This window comes from Scleropages formosus, chromosome 6 (assembly GCF_900964775.1).
Source record: "Scleropages formosus chromosome 6, fSclFor1.1, whole genome shotgun sequence".
NCBI classification, from domain to species: Eukaryota; Metazoa; Chordata; class Actinopteri; order Osteoglossiformes; family Osteoglossidae; genus Scleropages; species Scleropages formosus.
The window spans coordinates 19,387,416-19,405,127 of NC_041811.1; positions in this window are offsets into that span (position 1 = coordinate 19,387,416).

A 17,712-nucleotide genomic window follows, 5' to 3' on the forward strand; every position below is an offset into this window, starting at 1 on the left:
GCAGGAAAAAGGTTGATATACAAGTGGAAAACAAGCTCTTGGACAGCTATAAAGTATACAGAAATTTTCACTGTGAAATATAGATATTTTTGTTTTCCCAGTGGTACAACGAAAACAGTTCATTTAAGCTATACAAGCCAAGGAGACAAACCATACATTTAGATCATATAACTAAACTAATACAAAACAAAAATTTCCTCTGCATGCTATACATTTTTGGTTAACAAGTGCTCTAAAGCTGGTAATATGACCAGACAGACACTGCATACAAAAGAACAATCAACACACAACAGCAAGACCAACAGCAAGCACTTAAAACATGTTCAAACCTCTAACTCTGTGACATTAGGTATATAAAAGATATAATATTCTGGCATGGCAATGTACAATTCCTCTTGAGCCATTCACAACATTCGGATGGATTTCATGTGATGTGGTAGCAGTGATCATAAACAACAACTGCAAGTTTCAAACAAGACTAAAACCTTGATTTTTTTCATGCATGCTAATACATTTAAAGCTTTCAGTGAATCATTCCATTTAATTATCCAAATCCTGTACTAAACCTAAGTATATTTAAACTAAGGATAATCTCTCAGTTTATAGTGATAACCCAAAAGGCTTACTTTCTACACCAGTTTTTATCCAAACATCTACGTTCAAGAAACTTAGCTTACCGTGCAACCGCGTGTACATTTTCCTAACTGAGTAGCAGGAGTTAGTCAAGGCTTTGTCTGTAAAGTGCTAAATTTGAAACTGTGGAGAAGCAAGAAAAAAAAGAACTATTTAGAAATCACTTCAGCATACTGCAGCAGCACCTTTATGTCTCTGAAAAGGATCATTCATAATGACAATGATGCCATTGCCCACCTGTTTAATGTTTCTCCTCCTCTCTGTTTTCCATTTGTCCACCCAACTGCCCAGACAATGCAGAAAGTGCACCTCTAAGGTGTCCTTAGGTCCGTCATTTTAAAAGGGCCACCTATTCACTTTCAAACGCTGCCCTAGCAAACTTTTTGTGGAGTCGCTTTCCTTCTGCAGAGGGAAACTGAGATGAGGCCAACAGAAACTTATCTTTAGAATACAAGCTTGAAAGAAGACAGCTCTGTTGTGAATGAACTCTTATGTTCTTTGTTGTTTAAATGAGCACTGTCTGTTTCTAGTTTGGAGCAATACTTCTTCCAGAGACATAAATTAAGCAGACTTTCCTTTTACCTCACAGATACAGTTTACCTACAGAATACAGTACAGAACTTGACAAGATAATGACTTAAGAACTTTTAGGTTATGAGTTCTACATACCGATCTACTATTGGTCTTGAAGACAATTAATTTCAGTTTATTTTCTTAATTTTAGACATCCATTACAATTTTCATTATGCAAAAACAGATTGTAATAAAAGATTTTAGACAGAAATGCTGAAATCTACTAGACATGAGGCTCTGTTATCACAATGTGAAACTACTGGAATCTGCCATTGTAACACGGATGCTGTGTGATTTCAGCCTCCCACCTGCACAACATCCCACAAGTGCTCAAGTGAACAAGTTTCATAAAGTACTACTTCAGGATGCAGGGATTGTGTGTTTCAAATGGATGTATCACAGTCCATTTCTGCAGATGGAAACCCAGTCTTATGTTGTTTCAAGAATCCACACAGGTAGGACTCTTAATGCCGGTGTAATGTGGATTTATTAGCAGCAAAATAAGATTTTTTGGTGCAGGGCAGGGTAAATGCCATAGAGACAAAGTTAACTCTTAGCATACATTCATATGGTTTTCATGGTAATGGAGAGTACAGAAGTGGTTTACTATTGCTCCTGTTGAACATATCTTTGGATTATGGGAGGACGCCCACAAACATGGGTTTTAATATAAAATATTTTTCTGTCTGTGTTTGTCAAAGTTACATTTGTACAATGACAAAAATGGTGCTGCTAGATGTCACTGCCCAAATGTTTGGCCTACTGCAAAATCATTCATTTTCTGTGCTTTAAGGGTCTGTTTAGGCTTGGTCAGTGAGGATGCTAACATTTTGCCCTTTAAACAACAAATTTTACTGCTGCTAAATTAAACCCCAAAAACTGCCACTGTAATTATGACATGAAGCGGAATAAATTAGCAATACGTAAATACTGTATTACAATATGAAAAAGATTTGTAAGACAGTAAAAAGACAATTACTAGTAAACCAGATGAAATATAAAGTGGAAATGTACTATAATATAAATGTAATATACAGCACAATTCAAAATAATCCTGTAATTTAATTTATTGTAGGGGAAAAAAAGTATCGTTTTCACCCATGCACTTCAAGGTTAAAATCTAATTAAATTTCCAAATGGAATTTTCTTCCACCTGTGTTTAAAGATATGCTACTTAAAGACATCATATGAAGTTTTTTAATAAACAGGTTGTAGACATTATTCATAAATAAGCCTTTGTGGCAATTGCCACAGTGCCCACTTAAAGTCTTTTTTTTAGCGAACTCAGACGTATTCTGTCAAGGACTCATGCATTTCTGTGTGTGGATTGGTGCTTTTCACCCCTCCGTTTCGGGGTGAATTAGGTCAGGACAGTACTGCACGAAGGCCCAAGCTTTTTCCTATGAGCCGATTCTGCCTCCATCTGCCATCTTTCGTAGCATTGTGCACCCTCAGACCTACTGAACCTTTTAAGTGTATTACCACCTGGTTATCAGTAGTTTCTCTCATTGTTTACTGCTTTGCACAAGGACTACACAGCATAAGGCCCCTCTGCCAAAATGAAGCTCTTTCTTTTGTGCCCGATTATAATTTACTACCTATTCCCCCTTCAACAGGTTCTGCTCCTATTGTGCAGGTCCCACCTGGAATCAGCTTGAAAATGAGACAAATTTGTACTTTTATTTTGGGTTTATTAATGAGAATTTTTTTTTTCTTTTTCCTGAAAGCAGCAGACGGGCTGAACCAGTAGAAACTGACTTCAGCACTTTTTTTGCATAAAGAGGAGTGGGAAGCTAAGCATCCAATAACTGAAGTGCACTAAACTTCAAATTGTTCTTCTAACAAAGGACTTAGCTGAAAATGTAAATTTTGACATGAGTAGCTTCCACTGGGATTGGAAACCCTGCCAATGGACAATTCTGCTACCAAAGGTCACAAACAATGCTTTCCGCTCTTGACCGTGGCCCTTGCAGATCTCACCACCGCTTGGCTCTGCCTTGCCCAGCAGAACCGCGAACACCTCACACTCAAATCTGTGGCCTGTGCTCTGTCAACACACCAAGGGGACCTCCTCCCCGGGGTTCTACTGAAAGCCGCCCGTGTTGTGTCTTTCAGCTGCAAAGCCCTTGATCTGAGGGCTGCATCCAAAATGAGCCAATTAAGGAACTTAGCAGGGGTCACTGTGGCTTTAAAAAGTGACCTTTCTTGTGCTTCCCTGTGAACACTGCAGCAAGAGGCCATGGTAAAAGCTGCACAGCAGAAATAATTTCAGCCTGAATTCGGCTCCTAATCATATACTGAAATGTGTACCACTACGAGAGATGCATGACTACAATATTTTTGCCACCACAGGGTTATTGTATTTTTAATTAGATTGTGGTAATCTTGTTAGCTTTGACTAGTTTGCTACAGCAGGCAAGATGTCTAAATATAGGAGAGTACAATTTATTGGCTGTTCGATATCCAAGGAAACAAATCAATCTCTATGTTTCATTTTAATTTCAAGGGACTTTCTTTGCATTGAAATTCAGCGGACTGTTCCTGGGTGCAAGTTATATTGTTTTTAGGGGGTGTGTCACAGGGCGTGGACCACCAACTGTCATGGCTTAATTAAAATGAAGGATGTTTGGAGCTAATAATGAAAATGAAGTTTCCCTTCATTGCAGACAGCATCATTTAAAGCAATTCAAAGCTGTCCATGGCTCAATATATTACAACACTTTACATTCTTCCTTAGAGAAGCAGGATTAGAACAGCTATTCAAAAATCTGGTAGATTTTCTTAATTTAAGTTGGATGAAAATATAGATTAGTAGAGTTTTCTTTTTGAATTTAACTTTTCATTTAGCTGATGTCTGTCCAAGGCAACTTGCAATGTCAGCATCATGCACTATGTTGCTTACATTGATTTACCCAGTTTTACAGCTGGACATTCTTAACTTTATCAGTTATGGGTAATGATTACTACTTCTACTACAGTAGGACTGGGATTCAAACAAGGAATCTTTTAAATGAAAAGTGACAGTACTAACCTTTGCACTGCCAGTGTCTGGCCAGATGCACTTTACATTTGCACATGCAAATCTGTAACTAGTGTAAATTGTAGAAAAAACTAAAGAGTGGTCTAACCATGATATTCTCACAGTGTAGAAAAGAATGTGGGAACATTTTATGGAAACACCAGTTTCACCTGTTTCATTGTAAGTGAACATTTACAAAGTTTGCGGTGGCTTTATTTTAAGTCTCTGTCAATTCAGACTTATTAGAATTCCTTGCTTTTCTCCCCCATTTTAAACATGAATGTATTCCCTTCTGTCTTCTCCCTGATCCAGTTTCACATAAGATGGAAAGCTTTTAACACATCTGTCATGCACTGATAAAATCACATATTTCCTCATTATTTCATTATGAGCTGGAAGGCCAGTCATACTGCTCACCCATCTGAATCATTTCCTAAACAATTTTCTGGCTATATAGGGTGAACACACACAGAAGTAGTGCAATGGGGAGACACTGACCATGGAGAAAGTCTTTGCGACCATTGACCCTTTTTAAAACTGTGGGGGAAGTAGACTGGTCAGTAGCTGTCAGTATTCTCTTGGCCTATGACACACAATGCACCAGCTCATTTCTATCATACCTTATGAATGCTGGTGAAAAGGATCCAGACTAATGTGTGGTGTAACCATACATTCCAAAGTGAGGATAAATGCTTGATTCTGATTCATTGAGAGGTTCCAGATTAATTCCTTGTAATCGCCTAAAAAACATAAATTCTTCAAAATGTTTGTTTTCACCACCCACAACAGGAAATAGTTATCACAAACTAAATATTGAATCACTGTTTATCATGAACAAGAAGGTACTTGCAATATGAAACAATGCCCAGACATTATGGTTGACCAAAACCATACCACACCATACTTTGTTCATCATTTGCCTTGCTGTTTTTGACTTCATGTTTCACTTTGGACCTTTGGACCCCAAGGTTGCAGGTTTGATCCTTCCTCTGGCTGTAGTACCCTTGAGAAAGGTACTTACCCTAAAATTGCTCCAGTAAATTACCCAGCTGTATAAATGGGTAAATGACTGTAAGCATGTAATAATTGTGACCTTAACATTGTAAGTCGCTTTGGAGAAAAGTATCAGCTAAATGAATAAATGTCATTATAATGAAGTTCTGCTTTTCTTTATTTAATTTTTATGGAAGTAGCCAAGGTTTAAGTGGAATAAAACTACACCATGTTGTGCGGTTCATCACGAACTGCCACCACTTTGTGCAATTTATTTGAATTGAACAGTCATAATTTTTTTCCTTACTCTGTACACATTAATAAACCTCTAAAATCCCACCTGTACAAGTCATTCAACAAGTCACCAAAAAATTACTCATGTCCTCTCCAGCTATCACAGTCAGAACATCACACATCATAGTATAGCTACAAGGGCTATGATATAGCCACAAGTCAAAAATTATGGGCAATATATAAAAGCATAGTTTTAATTTTAAAACGTTAAAACATTATTGCAGAGTTTTTTTTTACTTACCCATGTACTTTACTGAATACATTTTAGTGATGTGGGTAATGTGAGTGAGCATTTGTACTCTCGTGCAGTCATCAAAAATACATTGTAATTGTCTTTAATGACATTGCTTGTGATCCATGTGCATTCATGATTTTTAAAAATTAACAAAAAGTATAACAAATCATTATACAATGATAGAACACACAATATACTGACACAAAATAAAATTAGCATGAAAAAATATCAGAACAGTCATGGTAATTATCCAGTCATCTTTTGTGGAATAAATCAAACTATTTTTTTGTGCAAAACACTGTTCTGATCAGTCCTGAGCTGCATTTTATGGTTTGACACTTAATTGCCTGTGCATCCATCTGATGGATGATTTTCTTGTGTTGGTATACCACTGAACCCCACCAGGAAATGATCTATATAATGGATTTTCTGCAAGAACATATTCAGCACCCTGGAACTGACCATGGAAATTTCTACTTTTAGCAAGAGCAAATACAGTTTTCTGACATGTGATGTCCTTTCTAAAAGAAATGTTAGCTTTGGTAACATTCCTCCAAACAAATGTGTTTCTCATTATCAAACATTTCATAGAACTGTAAATAAATCCTATTTTAAATTGTATTATCCATAACTGCAGTAAAATATAGTTCTAAAACTGCAACATGAGCTGTCATCAGTTGACATCTAATTTCTCAGTGTTTATCTTAATTGACATCTTGGAAAAACATCAGACCACACAAATGGTATTGAGAAAAGAGCACTTTGTCCTCTGAAAGACTCTTAGCACTCTGTCCTCTGTAAGACTCTTAGCTTGTACGGCATAGCCTGAGACAGATGTCAAACCAATTTGTTTGTTCAATTTCAGAGGAAGTTTGGAAATTCCAGTTCCCAAATTTTATACACAGATTTTGCACAATAAAAAATTACAACAATATTCTTAAGTTGAGTAAAGACCTTTGCGGGATCCTACAATTTTCCTGATTAAAATAAACATTTTAATCAAATGAAAACATTTATTTTTGGATATTTTTCCTATAAATTATGTTGTAGGAATTCTTTTTCCTATGCATAAACTACGAGTAACATAACCAGCTTAAGAAGTATTGAAGGAAATTGATCTAAAGAGCCCCTAAAAATTTTGAAGAGCTGAAGATATTAACAAAATTATGCATACGCCTAAAAATAACTACTTCACCTGTTTAGAAAGGGGGCTAATAAGAGCAGCAGAAGTAATCTCCAACATTACCATACTATTTCAACTTCCTAGGTAGGAGGAGAGTCATTTTAAAGTTAACAGGTGAGTCCTCTTTGGACATACAAATAGATGATACACTGTAATGAGCTGAGAACACAAAGCTGAACCTGTGGTTGTGGGTGTATGTTTGTACAAATGTGGAAAACTGAGGATATGAATAAACTTGGAATTCAGTGCAAAATCCATCTCCAAGTCAGTGCAGAGAGTCAGTTATGTTAATAGCCCCACTATTTAATGCAATTTGTCTCATGTTTTCACCTTTTACAGCAATTACATGACCACAAAACGTGTATTTACATCGCCCATACCTTACCTTGCAATCCCCAGCATATAAACAGAAAACTATATGAAAATGTAACAGATTCAACCACTTGATATGAAACCCATTCTGTACGGCAGTAATTTAAATAATTCAAGCCCTTAAAAACAACAGCACAAGAGGCACACATTTCCCCCTTAATGCAAGTTGCCCAGCCTGCTGTCAGATCAAGAGTAGCGGTCTCAAGTGCTCCGTTATTAGTGCCGGCAAATGCCGCTACGCTATTGATAGCCCAATTAGAGACACCTTCTGGTCAATGAGCCGCTCGCCAGGCGTCAGCTGGGTTACCTGTCAGCCCCTCCACTTCAGTTGCAGCCCAAGTCCTGTCTCCAGCGATGTGCCTTTTTTTCCTCCCATCCAGAAAACAAAGCAGCCTTTATCCTGTATAATCCTTGGGATAAAAGTTGTGTCTGCTTTGGGTAGCCCTGTACTGCTCCCGTCCCCCTCCGTCTAATCAGGCTAATGGAGTTTTCAGGTATTCTATTGATCTTTCTCTATTAAGTGGCTTCTTCTAGGATTAAATGCAAGGATTCCAAGCGGGTCAGCCGTCCGGACTCACTGCCTCCTCACTCTCCCATCCACCTTTCTTAAATAAATAAGTACCAAAAGAAAGAAAATATGTGCTGAGCCCTTTCTGCTGCTGTACTTCACAAATCCCGTAGCCCCATCTTGCTGATCAGTAACCTTAGGAAAGGCTTGGCTCTTGACCTGTGAAGTGGAGCCTTGGTTCACCCCTCCACTAATCTAGTCACTGTCTCGTTTAAGACGGGTACAGTTGGCTGATTCAAATTTTCTGTCACAAAGCAGGCGACATCCAGCTCGATGTCATAAGAGACACACAATGACAATTCACTTATCCCTTGCTAAGAATCAATTCTCCCACAATGCATCCGTCACAAAGTCCTAGGTCCGTAAAAGCAATTTCTCCAACAGACTGACACCATAATTGCTCTTAAATTTTCAATGAGCATTTTACCACAGCTCTCTTGAACCATGATAAAAAAGCTCAACTTTTCAGAAAAATGAGTGTCTGACAGAATAAAGGAGTATTTCTTTTCTTAAAATCTCTGCTTGAGCAATATGACTCCCTTCACTAAGATAGTGAAGTAGGAATCAACCCTGTAAAACTATTTAATCGATTTACTCTATTTAATAAACCGTTTAAAACAGTTGACTTCACTACAAATCAAGACACTGGACTTAGGAAAATTGAAATCACCATGTGAAAATGGGTGTTCTGTAAGTGCCGTGTTTCAGTCCGGATATGTTTTCCTGTTATGCATAAATATCAAGAATATATTTTGGTGATTAAACTAAAACAAGGTCTTTTCTGGCTAACAGTCATAGCTCAGGTTATTGAGCTACTTTTACAATTTTATGCTACATTTATCTTTGCAATACAAAATAGTCCTGCTTTAATAGAAGACTACACAGGGTTTCCCTGGCAGAAGCAGGCCAAAAAAGTCATCAGCTTGGGGTGAAACCATATGCTGAAATAGTTTCCTGGGAAAATAGGATCCAGCAGTTACTTTATTGAAAGTGAAAATATATCTGATTTCCTTTTAACTACCGAGCTACAGTACCTGCTTTTCATATTTGTTTGATTGTAAAAATTGATGTGTAAATGAGGTCTTGTGGTCAATGGGTATATCAAGCCCTGGCAGCAACTCCCAGTCACATCTTCTATAAGTTCTATGTATTTTATTAAAGCTTTTCTCTACATAATGGTGCCCATGATTTATTTGCATAATCTTATCAATTTTATTTCTGATGCCTTTCATTACAGCTTCAGTTTTGAGTATCAAGGGCAAAGCACAATAAACTCCCTCCTTCCTAATATTTTGCCAATGCAAACATCATTGAACATGCTTAAAACTCTCTGAGATTTTTATTGGCGTTATTTAAAGTTTTTATAAACAATTTGCCCTTTAAAAATAAAATATGGAAATTTTACACAGCGGTATATTGAAAGATCTCAACTTGACATATTAAATTTATTCTCTTTCTGGCGAGTTATACTGTATGTATGAATTGTATTGGCAGATAGCAGCAAACCAGAATGACTTTGTAAATGGCATTACATAATGATACATTTTCTTGAATATGATGAGACTAATTTCAGCATAACAAATGCAGAAAAATGTGAATTTTTAATTTCAGCAAACTTGTCAATGAAACTGGGAAAGAGTAGGATGAAGTGAGTAAGATATCGCTGCCTGAATAAGTAGACTAAGGTCAGGGAAAGGAACACTGCAAAATTATGTAGTACTCATGACCACTCCAGTGCTGGGTGATAGTAGGGAGAGTGCAGCTTCTCTACTATGAGATAGTAAGAAAAAATATCCTTCTTGGTAACAAAAACATATCTTAATCTCTTTCCCTCTACAGGTGCCATTAACAAGTTGTAGGCACAACCTTTGAGCTGGTTGTTAAATACCCAGTGCAAGTTCAGTGAAGGTCCTGATGGGGGTAATGTAGGGCGTAGAGGTAATCCAGTCTTGGAAAAGATTATTTTGGGTTAGTATACATAATATATGGGTCAAATGAAATACACCCATTACTCACATAACAGTTGAGTAAACTGGTTTTGTGAAGTTGCCCTGTAAAGCAAATCCCATTATGAGGGAGTCAAATGATTACTTTTATAAAAAAATTATTGGTTCTTAAAGTAAAAGTATGTCACCTGAAATTAATTAAAATATCAAAATAAAAGGTATCTTGGTATATGACAATAACAATACCAATATAAAAAAAACTTGTCCTTTAATGTTACAGGTAGCCCTTGTGTCACATCCACAACTTCACCCTGGATACCTGCACCTTGCCAAAATCAGAGCAACAGGGTGTAAGAAAAGCAGCACCAGCACTCCCCAGTTGCGGAATCTTGTTGACACCATGTGTTTCCCGCGCTCTCGAATCAACCCACAGAACCTACCCGTCTTTCTATGTCCCTAAACCTCCTAGAACCCTTGCCCATCTCCTCATAACTGTTCCTGTCTTCCATGGCTTCTGACCCTCACATCGCCTCATCGTCAACGTCACCGGATCCTCCTCCAGAACCCTGTCTGTACATCGACTGACCCACGATCAGCCCTGACCACCAATCTTGCTTGATCCCTTATGTTTTCAAAAATAAAAGATCCTGCGATTGTGTCCACACTCCCTAGTGTCCTGCTCCCTCTATGTGATACCTTGACTTACGACATATGTCTTTTATGATGTAAGTTGAGAACTACTTGTCCAATACAAGGTCAAAGTGGTCTGGAATTTACAGAGGATCCAAAGGTTACAATGCAGGGTACAGCCTATGCAGAGACATTTTGATTACATTACACAAAATTACAATTTTAAACAATTTCAACACCTGTAGAAAATAGAACTCCTGACATTTTCTTATTTGGGGCAAAACCTATAGCAAATCCAGTGGAGGTAAGTGATGTATTTGTAAATCTTATTTATATCAGTGTGGGGCGTGGTGGTGCAGCGGGTTTGGCTGGGACCTGGTCTCTGGCGGGTCTGGCGTTTGAGTCCCCCTTGGGGTGTCTTGCGATGGACCGGCATCCCGTCCTGGGTGTGTCCCCTCCCCCTCCAGCCTTGCGCCCTGTGTTGCTAGGTTAGGTTCTGGTTTGCCGCGACTCTGCTCGGGACAAATGGTTTCAGTCAGTGTGTGCTATTTATATCATACTGCTTTTTCCTTTACAGAAAGCTGTTGTTTTAAGCTGGTCCTGGGCAGCTTGTGTTTAAAACTGTGCCGCTCTCATTCTGAAGAAATGCTTCACTGGCGAGTGTTGTTTTCCTCTTTATGTATAAAAAACATTACATTGAAATGGCTCTTTTTCTACAGCAAGTGTTGACCGTAGTATGTGGTGTTTTATATGGTTTTGATTGCCCCTTTTTACTCATTTTAAGATGAGTTTTTGTATTTGGGATGACACTATAATGGTGGCCACCAGAGGTTTAATTGCAAGGCAGTGGCTTTAACTTCTATGCTACCCACTGCCAGGGATACTGCTGCTTTAGCCTTTAGGCCTATTGTACCTGCTACTACTTCTGATATTACTGCATTTGCTATATTTTACATACAAATCTCATTACATTTTTTATAATTTCTACTATTTTAACCATTAATTTTGTCACTGTGTCACGTAAGTGACACCATTTCTAAAAATATCCGTGGTTAATTGCACTGTGGCATGATGTATTTATAAAAACCCACATCTCTGGTCACTATGCAGCTGTCTTTAATGCTTTTTTGTGACAAACAAAAAGAACAAGTCAACTAAATGAAGACTTATTTTTAAATGAAGATGTCTAATTTATGCTCATTCTGTTGCAGTTTTGAGAGTTCATTGCATTTTTTTTTTGAAGTGGTATACAGCTAAACCCTTCTTAAAAGCTTAAGAACTCCATTTTTCATTGAGTCCCCAAAAGAATTTTCTCATCATCCAAACCATTTGTGCCTCCCCACACCTCTCTTTGAGTGCCTTAGCCCATCAGCAAAGTAATGCTCAGTTATAGATACCATTCATCATTTTTCATGAGGTAAATTAGAACACTGAGGTTAACATATCGCAGGGGGTATCTCCATCACTTCAAAATCAATGTCCTGAGAAGCACTAACTACATGGGATGAATGACCTCATACAGAAATTACGGTGGCAAGAACTCTCCTCCAAACATATAATTCATCCCATAGTGAAATACTCCTGATTTGTCACTGACTTAAACTTTTCATCGCCAATTGTTACAGATCACCAAATTACCATATATTGAATACACATCTTTTTATAGCTTATACAACTTTTTGTATTAGCATTATTGGCTAAAGGATATTTCACTGGTTCTCTGATAGCTAATGGAAGGTTAATGCAAAAGTCAAAAGGTAAGTAGCTTTTACTTAAAATATAACTATTGATTAAACACCCCAATAAGTGATTTCACAGTGAAAGTAAATGTACCTCATCGTAGGCATTGTCTGTGATAGTCCTGAGACATTTAAGAATGGTGATAACATATACTGGATAAATCAATCTTTGTTGTGCACCTAAGAGTTGGCTTTTTTATTGGATTAGAAAAATGTCCAAAATAAAGGAAGTACTATTATATTAATAATAATAGAGATGATTGCAAAAATGCATAGCATATGCCATAGTGAGTACCTTATAATGACTCCATCCAACATTAAAGGAGGTGGTAAGGCTATACATCAAAAAACCTTCACATGACAGAACACTCATGATCACCATGTACAGCGCATCCTCATTCCAAAGGCTTCAACTGGGCAATGATAATTTTAACTGGAATTGAAGGAGAACTGGTGATTTTGCCATCACTTGGCTCGACTGGACCTCGTCACTAGGCACCGCTGTGCAGAGAGCTCGAATTTCCACTCAGAGTTCTTGGAATTATAGGCTGGCTTGTCAGAGGACCTGTGCTGCGTTACGTGCAACACTTGACTGCAAGTACCCCGAAACTCTCACTCTCCGGGATGTCTCCCCAAAACAATCTTCTGCTAGGCTGATGTCACAGTTTGATCCCCTAGAATATGGAACTTCCGAAGACTGCAAATTAATACAAAAAAAATTCTTGCATTCTATGTAAAGACAAGCCAAAGGGATTGCCTTATGTAAGAGCCTTAGATGCTCTGAGGTAACAGTTACAACAATGCTCTTTCTCTACATCTAGCAGTATAGCTTCCCGGTTGGGCTTCTCCTGATTTCTTTCACTTAAAAGTAATCTATTTTACATTCATTCAAATTCAGAGAATACAAGCTGTCCCTTGGCTTTATACTAACAATGTTTCATTTAAGGGGGTGTGGTGGCGCAGTTGGTTGAACCACAGTCCTGCTCTCTAGTGGGTCTGGGGTTCGAGTCCTGCTTGGGGTGCCTTGTGATGGACTGGCGTCCTGTCCTGGGTGTGTCCTCTGGCCTTATGCCCTGTGTTACCGGGTAGGTTCCCTGTGACCCTGTATGGGACAAGCGGTTCTGAAAATGTGTGTGTTTTTCATTTAACTAATCTTCTTTATAAACTGTGGTATCTGTGAGGTTAGCAAAAAACAATGATGTTAGCATAGCCCTTACTACTGCTGGGCCTAAAACATGCTTGCTGGTTTAGTGTGTCTGTGTCTTCATTCTTCTCTGTTGTTAGTGTTTTGGGGTGTGGCAAGTAATCCCATTATATTAGTTAATCCAAACAAAGATCTACGAATGTTTTATTTATTTTCTTTCTATTTTTTTTCCACATTTCTTGAATCCTTGTTTAAACACCTTAAAGCAAAGAAAACCTTTTTAAAGTCTCTTCATCTAGAAGACAATCAGTAACTGCCCAGTTTCTCACTGGGTAGATTTCAGCAAGCAGAAAACATATTTTAGTAAGGGAAATATTGCTTTTTTACAGTTGTACACATGATTTTTTTCTGTGTCTGATTTGTGGAATGTAGCTGTAAGTGAAATGCCTTGTCTTGTCATGGCTGCATATGTTAGAGTCCGTACTGATTAGCTGTAATGATTTGAAGAAAGTGCTATACATCAGCTGTTTAAGCAGGTTATTAAACTGATGAATGACTGCTAGTGGTTGTTCACCAGGGACCTTCACCTCTGCAAAAACAAGGTGTTCAATGTACCGTACATTATACACCATACATTAAAACTTTAAAATAATTGAAAGCATTGTTAGACATGACGGTTAAGATTCTCAGTCTGTGACTTCATTGCTTTGTTGAAAATCCCACTCTTCCTTTCATGTTAAGTTTTAGCAGAACGTTCATTGTCGTACATCATGGATCCACAATTAACTGCACTTTAAACTGCTTTTTCAAGCAGACAGCACACCATAGAACACAGTTACATACTACATAGTACACATAAAAGCATATATTATTAAGAACTGTATGCAACCTCCAGAAAAACATTCACTTCAAAATTTAACAATAAAGAAAGCTTTTACCTCAACAGCACACTACCAGGCTGCAATTAGGCCTGCATTCTTAACCATGACATTTTCTGGTAGACAATCATGTTTGACAGCTGGGAGAAACATGGCTGTCACTCTGCATTGATTGTTACAGGGTATCATATTTTGTGCAACTTTACATGTGGGGGTGGGGGTGGGGGGGTCTCTCGGCATCCATTTAGAATTGGTTTATAAGCCGAGACTTCTGCTGCAACAAATATGCATTCGTACTGTGACGGCAGTCAGAGAAGAAGGAACATTGTTTCACGTCGCGTCTAAAATGTCTGTAGCAGCACATGTATGTTTGTGGGCCTGTGCTTCAAGTGTTATTTGTTTTCCTGAAATCACTTAAATGTAAATCACACAAAAAAAGAGACAGATGGTGCATGATGCCAAAAGTTGCAATTACAGTACCAGAGCTAAGACAGAGTATTGCGGAGCAGATTTTTGAAATACCTCTTGATGAAAAGGCACTTGTAATAATTATATTTTTTTCTCTGTACTCTCCTAAAGAATGAAGTGTCCTTAGATGAAACCCAGAATATCTAGTGCCTGAACCAGAATAAATTAGGTCCTCTGCAAGGTGCCACCAAGCTCTTAGTACAAATGAATTCATTTACAATTTCCATATACAGCCTGGCAGTTTAACATTTTCAAAAGAGCATATTAATTTTTTGTTTAAAAAAGCAAAGTATTAAGGTCTTGAACAGCAGAAATATTAAAAACAGTACTGAATATTAAAAGTAGAATAACAATTGTGGAATAATAATTTTATTTAGGCCAAAGGAAAATAGTGAATATATTGATATGCATCATTCAAAGCTTTATTTATATATTTCATATGGCCACTCTGGGGCTCACCCTGGAGCCTGAACCAGTGTCAACATGGGCTTCACCTTTGGCTTTGAGTCATTCCCTTCATGGGCCTTATCTCAGGCTTTGGCAAGTGCTCATGTAACTGTAATGTAGCATCAGCATGGGAATTAACATGTCTTATTTGTGTGTTAACCAGAGAAAGAATTCTGCATTAAATGTGATTATATTTAGCATTTGTTGTAGTAAAATAGGGGGGTGCGGTGGTGCAGCGGGTTTGGCCAGTGCTTGCTGTCCGGTGGGTCTGGTGTTTGAGTCCTGCTTGGAGTGCCCTGCGACAGACTGGCATCCTGTCCTGGGTGTGTCCCCTCCCCCTCCAGCCTTGTGCCGTGTGTTGCCGGGTTAGGCTCTGACTTGCCACGACACTGCTCAGGACAAGTGGCTTCAGACAGTGTGTGTGTGTGTGTGTGTTTGTGGTAAAATGGTGTTTACAGCACAGCTACTGCCAAGTCATATGTAAAAATTCAACTGTGCTTACATTCTTTCTTTAAAAATTGACTTGTGTTATTTTCTGTGAAATTAAAATTAATTTAAAAGCCTTTGTTATAGAGTTGCACTTCAAGCAGAACAAAAATGATGCAAAAAATATTAACATACAATTTTAACCAAGTCTGGGAATTTGGTCACTTTTTATGCACTCAGACTGGAAATGTATTCTTCTTGACTATACTGTATATGTTACTGTATATTTATTGGGCGCTAAATAACTGAAACCTATGGCAATATTAGATGACAGGACACAAAAATCTCCACAATCAACATTTGATATCGTCTGAGGAAAAAAGAATCGTCCTGGCTTTCAATCACACACCATATTCAGGTTATAACCAGGCAGAATGTCGAAGGACAATACCGTCATTCCTGCCTTTGACACACAGCCATTGTATAAATGCCAGACTCCTCCTTGTCTGGTGTCAGCGATAAACCAATCATTCCACTGAGTTACAAACAGAAATGGACAACTGTCTATGACAATGAGCTCAATCAGACCATTCTGTCACGCAATCAGCTTGGGACATTTGTCATGGCTTCTGGAAAGCCTGGAACCCGTCTCACTTTTTTCTGCACTACTTTAAAATCAACCTCGCTAAACTTCACGCTACCCATACTCACATCTTATTACAGATTTTAAGGGGTCTCAGAAACCTCAAAGTTCAGTCATCACTATTCACTTTAGAAGAGAGGTGTGAAGGAAGAACATCTGTCATTTTGCCTCTATATGTCAAAAAGATTGCGTATAAACCCAGCTCATTGTATTATCAATATATCATCAATTTGTAGCCTGATGTGAAGTTTGTAGCTGAGGTTGAAGTTATTTGTAGACTAGAGCTGGCAGGTTAGGCTTTCTGTGGCCCTCACTTGAGTTGGAAATGTAAATAGCTTAAATTTTTATTTATGATGTCAGTTTGTGAAAGTTATTGATTTTATGTCCAAAATGGCTCACGACTGAGAGCACCTTGTCATTGATTCTTTTGATTTCAGGCTAATTGCTAAAAATATGGACATTCGGGAGTGTTAACAGGAGAAGGGCACTTACAGAACATACGACCAGTTTAACCTCAGGGTTTCAGGCGGCAATTATGCTTAATAAAGGGCTGTAGAGAGCATTTGCTTTAGGCCTTGATGGCCCCATTTTCCTCTGCTTTACAAAAAACTCTGAGACCAGTCTCTGTCCAGTTAAAGAAGAAAGCTTTTTTATTCTTCCTACTCAGACAAGCTAAGATTAATCATCTACGCACTCAAAAAGCGTGATTATTTGTTCACACATTAATATTCAGTAAATTAGTTGATAACTGGTTACCTTTACAAAAAACATTTCAATTCCATGATTAGAACTCTGCAAGTGCATTCAGTACTTCAGCAATAACTAAGTCTTTATAATGTCATGCATTGAAAAATGTAGTGACCTTACTATGAATGCGCACCTTCAAATCCTGTAATCGAGTTCTACTGAATGAAGTTCCCAAAAACTCAGTTTACATGGCGCCTTAGAGGACGTTTTTGAAGGGTATTCATATTCATATTTACACATGGATATGACCAGTAAAAAATGAGGGCTGGGGGAAGAAAGGATGAAAACTGATGTATCTGGGAATTTCTAATTTTTTAAAAATGATTTTTATTACTAAAAAAACTGACCTTCAGAATATCTAGAGCCTTCTTGTTCAAAATCAAGTTGGCATCCTGCTATAAAACCTTGACGCTTGAGGGTGAGGTACTTAAGTGCAATACGAAACATTAGAATAGGCAGCTGAGCTGTATAACGGTTAAGGTTCTTTGGACAGAACTGTTAATTAAGCAAAATACTAATATTTTTGTTTCAGACAAATGTAAATGCTGTTATAACACCATTAAAGTAACAAAATTCAGTTGGCGTGATTAGTCAAACTTTCAAATACACACACACACATTTTCAGAACCGCTTGTCCCAGACGGGATCGCGGGGAACCGGAGCCTACCCGGCAACACAGGGCGTAGGGCCGGAGGGGGACGGGACACACTCAGGACAGGACGCCAGTCCGCCGCAAGGCACTCCAAGCAGGACTCGAACCCCAGACCCACTGGA